The 17,724-nt window shown below is 34.2% G+C and overlaps 1 protein-coding gene and 1 long non-coding RNA gene across 6 annotated transcripts in view; one reads left to right on the top strand and one right to left on the bottom strand.

Annotated features, from left to right (window-relative positions):
- Positions 1-17,724, top strand: part of LOC144320501 (uncharacterized) — a 140,451-nt gene that overhangs the window by 76,260 nt on the left and 46,467 nt on the right. The window lies entirely within an intron of this gene.
- Positions 10,666-17,724, bottom strand: part of LOC144320503 (uncharacterized) — a 60,691-nt gene continuing 53,632 nt past the window's right edge. The window contains exon 4 of the long non-coding RNA XR_013386121.1: positions 10,666-10,735. This is a non-coding gene — a long non-coding RNA (uncharacterized LOC144320503). The remainder of the gene's footprint in view (positions 10,736-17,724) is intronic.

The raw sequence follows: 17,724 nt of genomic DNA, 5'->3' as shown, positions 1-17,724 counted from the left end.
AGTGGAAGGGTGGCAGCGCTGGCAGGTGATGCCTAAGGAGATCAAGACCAGCCCAGTTAGGTGTGGATGGCTCGTTGGATTAAACATCAAACATTGTGCGTTACAGACCAGATGCTACCAATTACTAACTACAAATTGGGTAAATCAATCAATCAACAACAAAAATGTAAATAGTTGCATGCTAATGCATCATTCATCTATATCAGATTTTGAATTATTAATTCCCTAATAATGAGTATGTCAGTTGATTTCAGTTTGTAACATTTTTTTAAAATATGAACATTGCTGTATATAAATAAGGCCCCAAAGTGCATTCCTGACCACTTATTCCTGAGAGACCATTAATTTCTGCTGTCCTTCCTGTTTGTTCAGCCCTTTGATCTAGAACACCCAGAACTTTAAAAATCAAAGAGCTCAGCTCTGGAAGAGCTAGAGGGCAATAAAAAACTTCATCTCTGCCCTTAAAGAGACAGCACAACAAACAATCCCTCAGAGATAAAGCATACGATCAGCAGTTTGGAAAATACCTGAGGAATAATGTAAGGGGATTTTTTCCCCCTAATCTCAGAGCATGTACTGGAGGGGCAAGGATTGTTAAGAGACTTCTCCAGGAATAAAATAGCTGGCAGACATCATTTCCCTATCCCAACTGCCAGGCTAGACACATGGACACCTGTGGGAACCAGTGCAGTGCCAACACTGCATGACTAACCTGCTAACAGATGCTCTACCTCTAAGTTCTGCTGTGGACCTGCCCTCTAACATGTTCATGGCCCATCCAAAGTGGTTTCATAAGCCTGGTAGGGTGCAAGCACCAAAACAGGAACCAGCACCACTCCAAAGTTACCCCTACTCCCAGGTGTGGGGCAGATAACCACACACACCAGTTCTATTGAAGCCCCAGAAGTAGAATTGGGGAAGATAGTTGGTCTGACTGCAACCCAACCAATTAACGAAAGTTTCTCAGGTGACAACACAAGGAAAGCACCCAGCAATTAGTTTGGTGCTACCACATCTCTGGCAAATGCCAATCAGACTCAACTCAATCCCAAGGAGGCCCCCAACTGGCCCATTAACAACAAGGGAACACACTCACCCCAACAAGCAGAGAGAGCCATTGCAGATGACTGCACTGAAAACAAAAGTGGGGATCCCTGGGTGGCGCAGCGGTTTGGTGCCTGCCTTTGGCCCAGGGCGCGATCCTGGAGACTCGGGATCGAATCCCACGTTGGGCTCCCGGTGCATGGAGCCTGCTTCTCCCTCTGCTTGTGTCTCTGCCTCTCTCTCTCTCTCTCTCTCTCTATCTCTGTATGTGTGTGACTATCATAAATAAATAATAAAAAAAATTAAAAAAAAAATAAATAAAAGTGGTTCAGCCACAACAGCAGAATGCATGCAACACATATAGGAGACATCCTTGAATTGCCAGGTGCTAGTGAATAGGAACAGTACACTGAACAACATGACAAGACCTCTTCTTCATGAGACCACTACTGTCAAGAGCAGGAGACCTATCTGACTTTCCTAACACATAAAAACAGACACAGAGAATCAGACAAAATGAAGACACAGAACACTATGTCCAAATGAAAGAACAGGACAAAATCATGGCAGGAGAGCTAAATAAAAGGAAGATAATATGCCTTATAAAGAATATAAATTAATGGCCATAAAGATACTACCTAGAATTGAGGAAAGAGTAGAAGATGTCAGTGAGACTCTCAACAAAGAGATAGAAAACATAAATGAGTCAATCAGAGATGAAGTCAATAACTGAAATTAAAAATACAGTAGATGGAATAAATAGTAGACTAAAATAAGCAGAAGAATGGATCACCAACGAGAACAGGGTAATGAAAAGCGATCAAGCTGAACAAGTGAGGAAAAAAATACAAAATTAAAATAGACTTAAGGAACTCAGCAACACCATCAAGCATAACACCCATTAGGATTAAGAAGAGAAGAGAAAGAAGGAAGAAACTTATTTGAAGAAATAATAGCTGAAAACTTCCCAAATCTAGGGAAGTGAACAGAAATCCAGATCCAAGAGGCACACAGAACCTCCCAGAAAAAAAAAAAAAAAAAACCCAAGGAAGTTCATACCAAGGCAAATAGTAATGAAAATGGCAAAAAAAAAAAAAAAAAGTAGTGATAAAGAGAGAATTTTAAAAGCAACAAGAAAGCAGGAATAAAAGTAGAAAGCAGAAAAGCAGTAAAATTCAGTGTATCTATAAAATCAGTCAATGTGGGGCACCTGGATGGTTCAGTCAGTTAAGCATCCAATTTTTTATTTCAATTCAGGTCATGATCTCGGGGTTGTGGGACTGAACCCTGCATTGAGCTCCCCACTTGGTGTTGCTGCTTAAAATTCTCTCTGCATCCCCTCCTCTGTGTCATAAATAAATAAATAAATAAATAAATAAATAAATAAATAAATAAATTTTTTTAAGAAATCAAAGGATCCACAGAATAAAAGGATGTAAAGCATGACCATATATGTGAAACATGATGGGGAGAGGAGTAAAGAATGGGTTTAAACGTAAGCAACCATCGCCTTAATATAGACTGCTATCTGCAGATGTTATACACAACCATCAAATCAAAAACCAGTAATAGATAAAGCAAAAATTAAGGAGAAAGAAATCCAAGTACATCATTAAAGAAAGCCAACAATCCAATAGAGAAGAAAGCAAGAGAAGAACAGAGAAGAACTATGAAAAAACCATAAAACAAGTAACAAAATGGCAATATCTACAAATCTATTAATAATTACTTTGAATTTAAATGGATTAAATGCTCCAATTAAAAGACATAGGGTAACAGAATGGGTAAAAAAGCAATATTCATCTATGTGTCACCTATAAGACACTAATTGTAGACCAAAAGACACATGCAGGTAGAAAGTGACATGATGAAAAGGCATTTATCATGCAAATGAAGATGAAAAGAAAGCTGAGGTAGCATTACTTCTATCAAATAAAATGGACTTTAAAACAAAGGCAATAACAAGCAACAAAAAAGGACACTATATCATCATAAAGGGAACAATCCAATAAAAAGATATAACAATTGTAAATATTTTTGCACCCACGATGGGAACACCGAAATAAATAAAACAGCTAATAATAAATAAATAAATAAATAAATAAATAAATAAATAAATAAAACAGCTAATAACAAAATAAAGGAAGTAACTGACAGAAATGAAATAATAATAGATTTTAACATCCCACTTACATCAATGGAGAGATCATCTAGACAGAAAATCAATAAGGAAACAGTGGCTTTGAGTGACACTTCAGCCCTGATGAGTCTAACAAATATACCTAGAACATTTTATCCTAAAACAGCAGAACAGACATAATTTTCGAGTGCACGTGGAACATTCTCCACAAGAGATCACATATTACACCACAAAACAAGTCTCAACAAATTAAAATAGATTGATGTCATACCTATATCTTTTCCAACTGCAACACTATGAAACTAGAAATCAATCAACTGTAAGAAAAAATCTAGAAAGAACACAAATAAGGTTAAATAATTCACTACTAAACAATGAAAGGCTCAATCAAGAAATCAAAGAGGAAGAGCACGTGGAGGCAAATGAAAATGAGAACACAATGGTCCAAAATCTTTCGATGCAATAAAAGCTATTCTAAGAGGGCAGTGTATGGTTAATACAGGCCTATATCAAGAAGAAAAAAAATCCAATTATTTCCTTCACCTAAAGAAGCTATAAAAGGAAGAACAAACAAAATCCAAAACTAGTACAAAGAAGGAAATAATAAAGATTAGAGCAGAAATAAACAAAATAGAAACTGAAAAAACAAAAAAAAACAAACCAAAACAAAACAAAAAACAAACATACAAAACAAAACAAAAAAAAAGAACAGATCAAAAAAACCAGGAGCTGGTTCTTTGAAAGAATCAACAAAATTAATATATCTTTAGCCAGACCCATAATAAAAAAAAAAGACATGACTCAAACAAAATCAGAAATGAAAGAGGAGAAACAACTGACACCACAGAAATACTAAGGATTATAAGGAAATTATGAAAAATTGTATATGCCAACAAATTGGACAATTTAGAAAAAATGGAAAAATTCCTAGAAACATATAAACTTCTAAAACTGAACAAGGAAGAAATAGAAAATTTGAACAAACCAATTACTAGCAATGAATAGAATCAGCAAAACAAACAAACAAACAAAACACCTCCCAGCAAACAAAAGTCCAGGACCAGACTGCATGACAGGTGAATTCTACCAAACATTTGGGGGGAGGGAGGTGGATTTTCTTTTTTTTTTTTTTTTATTTTTTTTCAAACATTTAAAAAAGAGTTAATACCTATTCTTTGCAAACTATTCAAAACAATAGAAGAGGAAGGAAAGCTTCCAAATCCATCCTATGAGGCTAGCATTATCCTGATACCAAAACCAGATAAAGACATGACAAAAAAAAAAAAGAGCTACAGGCTAATGTCACCGATGAACATAGATACAAAAATCTAGGACTTCAAGTATGATGTTGAATCAAAATGATGAGAGTGGACATTCTTGTCTTATTCCTGACTATAGAGGAAAATTCTCAATTTTTACTCATTGAAGATTGTATTTGAAATGATCATATGGTTCTTATCTTTTCTTGTTGATGTGATGTATCACGTTGATGACTTGTGAATATTTCAATAGATGCAGTAAAAGCATTTGACAAAGTACAACATCTATTCTTAACAAAATCCCTCAACAAAGTAGGAATAGATAGAACATATGTCAACATAATAAAGTCCACATATGAAAAACCCACAGCTAACATAATCTAGCTACAGCAATCAGACAAGAAAAAAGGAATAAAAAGCATCTAAATTGGTAAGGAAATAAAATTTTCACTATTTGCAGATAGCATGATAGGATGTATAGAAAACTCTAAGGACTCTGCAAAAAGGAAGAAGAAGAAAAAAACAAAACAAAACCTGAGAAAAAAGAACTGCTAAATAAATTCAATAGAGTCACAGGATACAAAATTAATATACAGGAATCCATTGTATTTTTAGATACCAATAATGAAGCAGCAGAAAGAGAAATTAAGAAAACAATTCCATTTACAATTGCACCAAAAATAATAAAAAACCTAGGAATAGAAGGAGGTATTAACCAAGGAGGAGAAGGACCAGTACTCTGAAAACTATAAAACACTGATGAAAGAGATTGAAGACAACACCAACAAATGGGAAGATATTCCATGCTCATGGATTGAAAGAACAAATATTGTTAAGAATGTCCATAATACCCAAAGCAATCTACAGATTTAATGCAATCTCTATCAAAATACTAACAGCATTTTAAGAGAACTAAAACGAAAAATCCTAAAATTTGTATGGAACCACAAAAAAACAAACAAACAACAACAACAAAAAATAGCCAAAGGGAAAACAAAAAAAAAAGGAGAACAAAACTGGAAATATCACAATTCTAGATTTTAAGATATACTAAAAGCTGTAGTATTCAAAACAATATGGGACTAGCACAAAAACACACACATAGAACAGAATAGAATAGAGAGGCCAGGAATAAACCCACAATCGTCTGGTCAATCAATTTTCAATAAATAAGCCAAGAATATACAATGGAAAAAAGACAATCTCTTCAACAAATGGAGTTCGGATAACTGGACAGCTATATGCAAAAGAATGAAACCAGACAACTTTCTTACACCATACATAAAAACAAACTCGAAATGGATTAAGGACCTATTCTGTGAGATCTGAAACCATAAAAGTCATAGAAGAGAGCACAGGTGGTAATTTCTCTGACATCAGCCAAAGCAATATTTTTTAGGTATGTTTCCTCCGGCGAGGGAAACAAAAGCAAAAATAAACTATTTTGGAGTAGATCAAAATAAAAAGCTTCTGCACAACAAAGGAAACAATCAACAAAACTAAAAGATAACATACTGAATGGAAGACATTTGCAAATGGCATATTCTATAAAGGGTTAATATCCAAAATATATATAGAACCTATACAACTCAACATCCCAAAAACAAACGAATTGAAAGATGGGCAGAAGACATAAACAGACATTTTCCAAAGAAGACATACAGATGGCCGGCAGACACACAAAAAGATGCTCAATAGCATTCATCATCGGGGAAATGCAAATCAAAACTACAATAAGATATCACCTCACACCTGTCAGAATGGTTAAAATCAAAACCACAAGAAACAACAAGTGTTGGTGAGGATATGAAGAAAAAGGAACCTTCATGCACTATTGGTAGGAATGCAAATTAGTGCAGCCACTGAGGAAATCAGCATGGAAGTTCCTCAAAAAATTAACTATAGAATTACTATATGATCTAGCAATTCCACTACTGGGTATTTACCCAGAGAAAATGAAAACACTAATTGAAAAAAATATATGTACCCTTACATTTATTGCAGCATTATTTACAATAGCCATGATATAGAACTAACCCAAGAGTCTAGCAATAGATGAGTGGATAAAGAAGAGATGGTATATGTTTTAATAAGATATTTATTTTTACCTAAGTTTTCACATTGCAAATTTGTTCCATTGTTATTCGGGGGTTTTTTATTTTGGTCTTTGAGGTTTTCTTTCTGTTTTTGTTTTGGATTTATAAAACACCACATATAATGTAAAGGGATTTTTTTTTTACTCATAACCATTGTCACCAATTTTAAAGGTAACATGCAGAAAACAATAAAACATGATGAAGTTTCAGTAAAAATGCTAAGATTTTGGCAATTCTGGGAAATTGTTTATTCCTCTTCATGCGGTATATAGAATAGGGAAATGGAAAGAATGTTCTACTAGAGAACTTACTGATAATTTTTATACCACATTTTAAAAATTCCATGTGGTTGTTGTCTCTATTAATGTATAGTTAAACAGCTCCAGTTTGAAGACAAACCTTTTTATTTCTTAGAAAATAAATTCTTTGGAGTATCATCAAAGCACTAGTTTTCTTATTGCAGGTGCAAAATGTTTACCTTGGATATACTACTAACTGAGGTAAAATAATTATATTGAAGTTAAGAAGTACTGTTTTTATTTTATTTTTTTAAAAGACTTTATTTATTCATGAGAGACACAGGGAGACAGAGGCAGAGACACAGGGAAAGGGAGAAGCAGGCTCCATGCAAGGAGCCTGATGTGGGACTCAATCCCAGGACTCCAGGATCACGCCCTGGGCCAAAGGCAGGTGCTAAACCACTGAGCCATTCGGGCTTCCCGGAAGTACTTTTTTAAAAGAGGTTTTTCTGGGGGAGCCTGGTTGGCTCAGTCAGTTAAGTGACTGACTCCCGATTTCAGCTCAGGTCATGATCTCATAGTCCTGAGATCGAGTCCTACATCAAGCTGCATGCTCAGCATGCAGTCTACTTGAAATTCTCTCTCTCTCTCTCTCCTGCCCTCCCTCTCCCACTTACTCTATCTCTTTCAAAATAAATAGATAAAATTTTGAAAAAAAAAAAAAAAAGAGGCTTTCTTCTCTTTTAAAAGTAATTTAAACAGGAATTGTATAACAATGAACACCAAAGCACTGTTTTAAATACTTTCCACATATTATCCCAATTAATTCTGGTGTAACTCTTATAAGTAAATAACTTTTCCAAACCCCATTTCACAGAAGAAGAATTAGTAGTACAGAAAAATAAATGGCTTACCTAAAGTCACACAGCTAGGAAAGGGGAAACCAGAACTGAAACTCAGGCATCCCATACTTTTAACTGGCACACAACACTGACCCCACTACCTTACCATGTTCCAGGGCAGAGTCCAATCCTTTCATCTATTGTTAATCTTTAATAAGAGCCTAGAATTTTTTATATCATGACTGATATAAAAGTTGAATTAGTTCAGTAATATTAAATTCAAAATAAAATATATTATACAAGTAAATTGAAACTTGAAAAATATTAAATCATAGCTAAGAGAGATCATTTGTTCTCAATTTTCCCAACAGCTGAACAAGTAATAGATCTCCTTAACTCAGAAAAGAAATGAAACTTTTCATCATTTTTTCAAAGTCATAATAGAAACTCACAAGAAACTCTAATTTCTTTGTACTCACAATCAAAACCTGAGATTTATTAAGAGCAAATTTAGAGATATTCATAACTTTTAAGGTTGGTTTGAAACCCAAGCAGCTGCCAACCCTTCAAACTGTAATTAAGCTCTTGGAAATAAAACAAGCCTCATGTTTGTTAAAAGTCTTCAATGTCTACCAGTGCTGGGCTATCAGTACAGGCCAAAGAGCCCAGGATTCAACAAGAGAAGATAAAGGACTGAATCCCATCTCTGTTTATGCCACATCACTTCTCTGGAGCTCAGTACCATAGTTATAGAATATGCACCAACATAGCCTCTTTTTACCTGGCTAAATTATAATGAAGAACACATGAGATACTCACATAGAAGAGCTTTATAAAATGTAACCAGAACAGCCAATGCTGCTAAAGGTAACTGTGACTACTATTATTGCTAGGTACTTCTCCTTCAACTGGTCTCAAAATTGTAACCTAAGATGTCCAAAAAATAATTTCTATGGTTGTGTTCATTTCCTATCATTGTAACATATTGCCACAAACAGTGGTACAAAACAACACAAATCTATAATCTTGCAGTTCTGAAGGTAAAATGTTTGAAATGGGTTTTATTGGTCTAAAATCAAGGCATCATCAGGGTTGTGCTCCTTTCTAGATATTCTAAAGAAGAATCCAATTTCTTGCTTTCAAACTTCTAAAAGCCACCTGCATTTTTTGGCTGGTGAACCCCCTTTATATTTATAGCCAGCAATGGCTGTTGGAGTCTCTCACATAGCATTCACTCTGTTAATGACTATTCTGCTCCTACCTACATATTTAAGGACCTCTAGGAGTACAATGGACCCACCTGAATAATCCAGAATAATCTCCTTATTTTAAGGTCAGCTGATTAGCAAACTTAATTCAATCTTTGATCTTAATTACCTTCTGCCATTTAATTTAACATAGTCATAGATTCTGTGGTTTAGGATGACTGAAAAGACATTAGTCTGCCTGTCAAATTATGATACCCAATTTTAATCTTCAATGGATAATTTGTGGTTTCATTTTGAATTAAATATATCTAAATATCACCCCATAAAAATGAAATAAATTTCATGAATGATTAGTCATTAAAATTTTCTTCATTAATTTTCTTCCTTTGACAAAAAGAAGGTAATATGTATTTCTACTATTTTCTGTAAACTAAATTACATCAGCCTATTTCAATAAAATGGTCTAATAAATGTTAATATGTTGGTGTATATTCTATAATAAATGAGAATATGTTTAGAAGGAAATTGTTAGACAAATGTCAATAGTTTTTCCTTTGTCCTAAGAGTCAGCATAGTATATATTAAAATATAAGTAAAAATCATTTCCTTAAAATCTCTTTGCTTTGCTTAGCATTTGACATGATTTTAAATCTTTTTAAAAGGCTAAATAAAATAGATTTACTTTTAAAACAGAGAATTTATTTTTCAACATTCCAAGTAAAAAGGCTGTGAATTTCATATCTTGCAAAGCTAATATAATTTTCATCAGTTGAAGCATAGTTCAATTTCTAAACCTTGAAAATAAATGAAATGATAAATAAATGAAACACCAAATCAATCTGCTTGGTCATGGGAATTCATCAGAATTCAGTTTTATTCTTTGACATTAACCTTTATTGATTTGGCTATTTTAACAAATCAGTTCCTTTTCTCATACATTCAGTTTTATGCTTCACTATTTCTGAGATTAAATTTCTATAAAGTCATAATATCAGATTTTTCTTAATATTTGCTCTATGGGAAAAAATCTATATTATAACCATCTTAGCCTTAAAATTATTCTTTTAGGAAATCTTTGGAAAGACCTTTTGGAAAACCTAAACCTCTAATTCACCTATTTAAACATGCCCTTAAAAATATTAAATTTCTTGATTGGTGAAAGTTTGGGCAAAGATTTATCACATAAAATATATACTCTTTATTTACATAAAAACACTTCCCTAGTTTAGAAGATTGACTATTCTCAAAGTATTTATTAATTTAGATTAGCAGTGAGAAAATGAACAAACTAAAGAATGCAGAAATAACTGAGCCAAATTCTTATTTTATATACAAAACATGAAAAAGATTTCAAGACTTTGTTTTACGGGTTTTCTGCCATTAGAACTCAGTTTTATAATCTCTTTAAAAATTAAAAACTGAGTGTTTCTAAGTCTTTTATTTTTGATATCCTCAAGATTAATGATTATTTATACAGACAGCCTTGTAAAACTAAAAAATGTTCCATCAGATTAACAGCCATTGTGTTAATAGTTACCATTATCCTTTATTTTAATGAATGGTAATAAAATGTAGATTTAGAAATATTATATTACAGTTGAGAGTAAAGTTAACAGCTGTACCTTTTTTAAAAAATAAAGAATTCAGTTGTGTCAGTAAAAAAATCCAACACTACTATTCATAGCATATTAGAAAACCTTAGTGGTCATGAGATATAATGACTAATATATGTTCTCTATCTTTAAGTATATTCTATGTCTGCAGTTGAGAACTAGTTACATGATATTTACAATTTTTCAAGATTCAGCCAATTCATGATTTTAAAAAATTATCTTACCTTTTCTTGATTGTCTCATGAACACCACAGACCACGTTATATTCATTCCTTCCACAAGAACTCTTTGCCACTTAAATAGAAAATATTTTTTTTAATTACAGTTGACCCTTGAACAATACAGGGTTTAGGAGTGCTGATCCCCTGAGTAGTCAAAAATCCACATATAACTTTGACTTCCGCAGAAACTTAACTACTAATAACCTACTATTAACTAGAAGCCTCATACCAATAGCATAAACATTTGATTAACACATATTTTCTATGTTATACATATTATATAATGTATCCTTACAACAAAGTAAGCTAGAGAAAAGAAAATAATACTAAGAAAATCATAGGAAAATTCATTCACAGAACTATACTGTAAAAAAATCCATGTATAATTGGACCTACCCAAACAAACCCTTTTGCTTAAGAACCAACTGTATTTAAGGCAAGATTCACATATAATATTCTCACTTGATCTACTAAGTATTTAAATATTCAATAGTATGTTCTTCCTCTAATCACTTATAGTAACTATCAACAGCACAGCATAGGGAAGGATTCTGAGAAAGAATCCAAGCTTTATAGATAAGTATTTTATACTTATCACCACTTTTAATGGCCACAGGAGCACAACTGGTAGCATGCCTGCTACAAGTTTGCTCTTTCTGCTACAAAATCAATACCCAAGTATAAAATATGTTATCTTGACCCTAATGGTAAAGGAGCATGAAATACTTGGCTAAATGATAACACTAATATAAATATTTCATTTGAAAGTAAGTTAAATTTCCCTATCCTTATCCTATAATTGACAAAATAATTCGATACACATTTGTCCACAAATAAATTTATTTCATCAAATGTTTGAGTGAAAATAATATACAAGGCAAGATGCTAGTACTATATAGAGTACAAGAGAGAGGAGACAATCTTGTGCTCCAGTAAACCAACATTTTTTGTGTATTCTGAAGATATGACAGACAATGCTTTATGAATGTTACATGAATGAACTCAAATGGGCAAACATACAAGCAACCATGTAAGACAGAAACTGAAAATTCTATCACTGAAAAAGAAAATTATTACAGGAGTTTGGAGTCAGTGATTTAGAGTATCATGGAATAAAGTATTTAGAGTAGTTATAATAAATAAATTCAAGACAGAATGGTACTGGCATAAAAACAGACAACAGGGGGATCCCTGGGTGGCTCAGTGGTTTAGCGCCTGCCTTTGGCACAGGGTGCGATCCTGGAGTCCCAAGATCAAGTACCACGTCGGGCTTCCTGTGTGGAGCCTGCTTCTCCCTCTGCCTGTGTCTCTGCCTCTCTCCCTCTCTGTTTATCATAAATAAATTTTAAAAATCTTAAAAAAAAACAGACAATAGAGATCAATGCAACAGAATAGAGAACTCAGAAATGGACCCAGAACTATATGGTTCAATAATCTTCAACAAAACATGAAAGAATATCCAATGGAAAAAAGGCAATCTCTTCATAAATGGTGTTGGGAAAATGGGACAACCACACGCAGAAGAATGAAACTGAACCACTTTCTTACACCATACACAAAAATAAACTCAAAATGGATGAAAGGCCTACATGTGAGACAGGAATCCATCAAAATCCTAGAGAAGAACACAGGCAGCAACCTCTGGGACCTCAGTCACAGCAATTTCTTGCTAGGCATGTCTCCAAAGGCAAGGGAAACAAAATCAAAAATTAGCTATTATAACTTCATCAAGATAAAAGGTTTTGCACAGCAAAGGAAACAATGAACAAAATTAAAAGGCAGCCTATGGAATGGGAGAAGACAATCACAAATGACCAACAGACAGAGGGCTAGTATCCAAAATCTATAAAGAATTTATCAAACTCAATACTCCAAAAAACAAAAAACCCAGGCAAGAAATGGGCAGAGGACATGAACAGACATTTCTCCAAAGAAGACATACAAATGTCCAACAGACACATGAAAAAATGCTCAACATCACTTGACATCAGGGAAATACCAATCAAAACCACAATGAGATATCACTCCACACTGGTCAGAATGGCTAAAATTAACAATTTAGGAAACAACAGATGCTAGAGAAGATGCATAGAAAGGGGGAGCCTTTTAAACTGTTGGTAGTGCAAACTGGTGCAGCCACTCTGGAGAACAGTATGAGAGTTCCTCAAAAAGTTAAAAATAGAACTATCCTACAACCCAGCAATTGCACTACTAGGTATTTATTCAAAGAATACAAACATAGTGATTCAAAAGGGCACATATACCCCAAGGTTTATTGAAGAAATGTCCACAATAGCCAAAATGAAAGAGCCCAGATGTCCATTAACAGATGGATGGATAATGAAATATTACTCAGACATCAAAAAGAATGAAATCTTGCCATTTGCAATAACATGAATGGAATTAAATGGTATTATGGCTAAGCAAAATAAGTCAATCAGAAAAAGACATGATTTCACTAGTATGTAGAATTTAAAAAACAAAACAGATGAACATAGGGGAAAGGAAGAAAAAATAAAATAAGATGAAAATAGAGAGGGCAGCAAACCATAAGAGATGCTGAACTCTAGGAAACAAACTGAGGGTTGCTAGAGGGGAGGTGAATGGGAGGATGAGGTAGGTAACTGGATGATGGGTATTAAGGAGGGCATTTGATGTAATGAGCACTGGGTGTTATATGCAACTGATGAATCACTAAATTCTACCCCTGAAACTAATAATACAGTATATGTTAACTAAATTGAATTTAAATAAAGAATTTTTTTAAAAAATGAACTCATGTAACATGGGAATGGAAGTATGAGAGGGTATGATATGGAAAACTAAATCCTGAGGAGACACATGGCAATAATATCATGAATTGGAACATGGAGGAAAGACTAAGTAGAGAGAAGCAGTCAGCATTTCCTAAGCATGTGGATTTAGGAAGGGCAGCAGGCCCAGTCTGATGTTAGATATGTGTAACTGTACATCTTAAAGAAGGTTAGTAGAGGGAGGAGGAGTTTCTGGAAGAGAGCATAGGGCACAGTGGCTTTTACCTTTGCTGAGAAGACCTTGAAGGACCAGAGCTGAATGGAGCCGAGTATCCAGTTCCTTGAGGCAAATTTCCAGATCCAAACCTAATGATACTTCTTAGCTGAATGCAAAGAGTGAACTATGGGTCTCCAAGAGACAGAAAGATGATGAGCAAGAGCACATATTCTTATGGCCAGAGGACCAAAGGCAGCTGGCACCTATAATGTTCTACTGAAGGAGAAACTAGCTCTAACCAACATGCAAATATGGGAATAATAAATATGTAAATGATTATGAATGTTAATGAAGTATTGTTCATTGGAATTTAGAGTCCCAGAAATGGTTTCTTCATAAGAAATAACAAGTGTTGGCAAAGATGTGGAAAAAAGGGAACCCTTCTGCTCTACAGGAATGTAAATTGATACAGCCATTATTGAAAACAGTATAGGCATTCTTCAAAAAATTACCATATAACCAAGCAATTCCATTTCTGAGTATCTACCCAAATAAATTCAAAAACATATATGCAACCCAATGGTTACTGCAGCATTATTTACAGTAGCCAAGATGTAAAATCAACCAGTGTCGATTCATGATTGGATAAAGATGTGGTATATATGTACAAGTGGAATATTATTCAGCCACAAAAAAAAGAATAAAACCCTGTCATTTGCAATGACATAGTCGAGCTAAAGAGTATTATGCTAAGCAAAATAAGTCAGGCAGAGAAAGACCAATACCACAGGATTTCTCTCATGTGCAGAATTTAAACCCTTCCTGAACCAAACCCGCTGTTGGTGCCTGACTAAAAATGACAGCTCTGAACCTGGTCTAAAATAATATACTTGTTATAAACAATCATAATCCACCATCATCACAAACCTCAGAAAAGCCAGGCAATGATATCTCCCTGCAGTATCTAATTTGGTAAGAATTATAGTCAGTTCTAGACATTACATTTGAATAGGACATTGGAAAAACAAAAGTTATCCAGAGAATAGCCAGAATGGTGAAAAGCCAAGAAACAATGTGTCAAAAGACAAACAGCATTTCTTTGCAGATAGAGAATTTATGGGGAACATAATAGTTATCTTCTTATATTTGAAGGATTATCATGTGGAAGAACAAAAGTAGCAATTCTCTTCTGTTTCAGAGAGCATAAAAAGATTAAATCACATTTTAGTTCCATGTAAGACACAATGTTAAAATAACATTTCTATCCAGCCATAAAAGGGCCTTACATAAAAACAAAGTTTTGCAAAGTACTGATCAAGTTAGTTTAGTTTTGTGCCGTGGCAAACAAGAACCTCCAAATTTCAGTTACATACACACAAAAATGTATTTCTTATTTACACTACCTATTCAACACCAGGGGCCCTGATTACTGTAGTACTCAGAGTCCCCAGATAACAGAGGTTCTACCATCCTACAAAATTGCCATCAGAACAGAAGTCTCCAACAGTCATCATGGCAAGAAAACAGCTTGAATCTCAAATTGGCTCTTAAATGTTCCTGCCTGGCAGTGATTCAAAGCAAGTCTATGACTATGTCTCATTTCAAAGAAATGGGGGAATATAAAACCCCCAAGTGCCTAAAAGGAGAAGGATATCAGAAGTTTCAGTGAGCACCTATAGCAATGATCATAGCTCTCAGTAGGATTTAGTCAGAGATTAAATCACTGCTAGAAATTTTATAGAAAACATTAGATCTCTAAGCTCCTTTAGACTCTAGGATTCTGGATTCTAAATTTATCAGGCTGTTCCTCCATTAGGATCAAGGATTTTGTTTCCCAGTGTCAAACAAATAACTCTAGAAGTCAAAATTCCCCTAAAATAGGAAAATTATTATGCTCAATATTTATACTGAGCTAAGCTTACAAAGACTTGATTTGGAAGGACTAAATATTGACAGGTCAACAGCTCTACATAACTACATATCAACAACTCTGATAAGTTTACTGTTTTGGTTTTTTTCAAATATTACTGCATATATTTACCTTTGACTTCTACATCAGAATTGCTGATTTTCAGTAAAGCCTGAAAAGAATGACAATTGATAACTGTTTTTCATGTACTACAGAATTTACTTACAAGGTTTCGAGCTACTTTCCTATCTTCCTCAGTGAAAGGGTAAGCTTAGCTTAATAGGTGGCCTTAAATGTGGTCAGCTCTAGTTTGGTGGTTTGTGTCTTTGACTGTGTAAGAGCCACTTTGTACAGGTTATATGTATTTACAAACTACCCAGTTCATTTTCCTGAAGATATAGCTTACACTGGGAGCAACTACCCAGCTCATTTTTGCTCATTTTAAAGCTACCGTGTATCCGATTTTTCTTTGACTTATGGATCAAATAAAGAGAGCTATACATTTTCAGTATCTTGGCTCTGAAAATGTAGCTCCGGCACAGGCCTGAGACATTGCTTAGTTCATTCCCTTATTTTATAAACAAAAAATTAATAATTAAAATTTATTGAGAGTTTACCAAGTTCTAGGCACTGAAGTAATGATCTTATATGTACTATCTCAGTTAACCTTCACAATAGCCCAATGGGATGGAACACTATTATTATCCCCATTTTACAGATGAGTAAACTAACATTAAGTATAGATCCACTGTTAGTAGTTAGGAAAGGGTGATTTTTTTGTTTGTTTGTTTGTTTTCACTAAAACTCCTGCCTGGCCATCCTCCCAGGGACTTTTCACTATTGGATATGGGGGTTGGGAATTTACAGGTATGACTTCAGATGTTCAGGCAGTATCTAGAATTTCCCACCACTTCACAAATTCTATATGCTGATTACATAGAAATTCCCTCCCTTACAGTGTGGATGGGTACACACACATAGCCATGCCCTCATAGTACTTAAGACATCCACTGCTACTTGCACACCAGAAACACCGTCCATATCCCTGGAAAACAAACTCAATCTTATTTGGAAATAACAATGTGAAACATTTTCCCTTTATCAGATGGGTCAATATAGAAAAAAATTTGATACATCCTAGTGTTGGCAAGGACATGGATAAATAAGCACATGCCCTCATTCACTGTTAAGTATCATGTTAATTTAGCTCAGGCTATTTGACTTTGAATCTTCCTCTACTGCTCAATAGTTTTTACATATCAATTTGAGAAAAGGTAACAAGACAATAACGAAGTCCAGGGGAAAAATTACATGATCCAATGTATTAAATAAGAAAATGAAGACTGGAGATAGCCTAAACAATACCTAATCTGGGGAAATGATAGGAATTTTTTTCTTTTTACTAGAATGCAACTTTTTTTTTTTTTTTACTTTTACCTAATTGTTTCTATTTTTTTAATTTAAATTCAATTTGCCAACATAAGTATAATACCCAGTGCTCATCCCATTAATGCCTTTCTTAGTGCCGGTCATCCAGTTACCCCATCCCCCCTCTCACCTCCCCTTCTGCAACCCTTTGTTTGTTTCCCAGAGTTAGCAGTCTCTCTGGGTTTGTCTTTCTTTTTTTTTTTTGGGGGGGGTTTGTCTTTCTATATAATTTTTCCCACTCAATTCCCCTCCTTTCCCTTATAACCCCTTTCACTATTTCTTATATTCCATATATGAGTGAAACCATAAAAATGATAGGAAATTAAAATTAGTATTGAACCTTGGACCCCAGACTCCCTTACTGAGAAGTTTATGGAATGACTTTTAGAGTCATGTCTGAAATATTTTCCCTGATTCTGATTAAAACCTTTAAACTAATAATGCTTATCTCTGGATGAAAGGGATTGTGTGATTTTTTACATTTTTCTTGATGCTTTTCAATATTGCTTAATTTTCCATTCCAGTGACAATATACTTTATAAAATCAATAAGGAAATTTAGGAAAATGCAACCAGTTTGTTGAATAAACTAAACTGGATAGGGAAAAGGTAAAAAGGAACTTTGTGCTTTCTGTGGATCTCATTTAAGGAGCTGTTACACGACTTGCACAGTTGGACTGTCCTCCCATTGCCAGGGGCCTACCACTGGAGCCCATCTTTGTCAACAAAGGTTTCTTTTTTTTTTTAAGATTTTAT

The sequence above is a fragment of the Canis aureus genome, chromosome 9, assembly GCF_053574225.1.
Source record: "Canis aureus isolate CA01 chromosome 9, VMU_Caureus_v.1.0, whole genome shotgun sequence".
Lineage (NCBI taxonomy): Eukaryota > Metazoa > Chordata > Mammalia > Carnivora > Canidae > Canis > Canis aureus.
The sequence above is the reverse complement of the archived record's forward strand: the minus strand, read 5'-3'. Positions and strand labels throughout refer to the sequence as shown.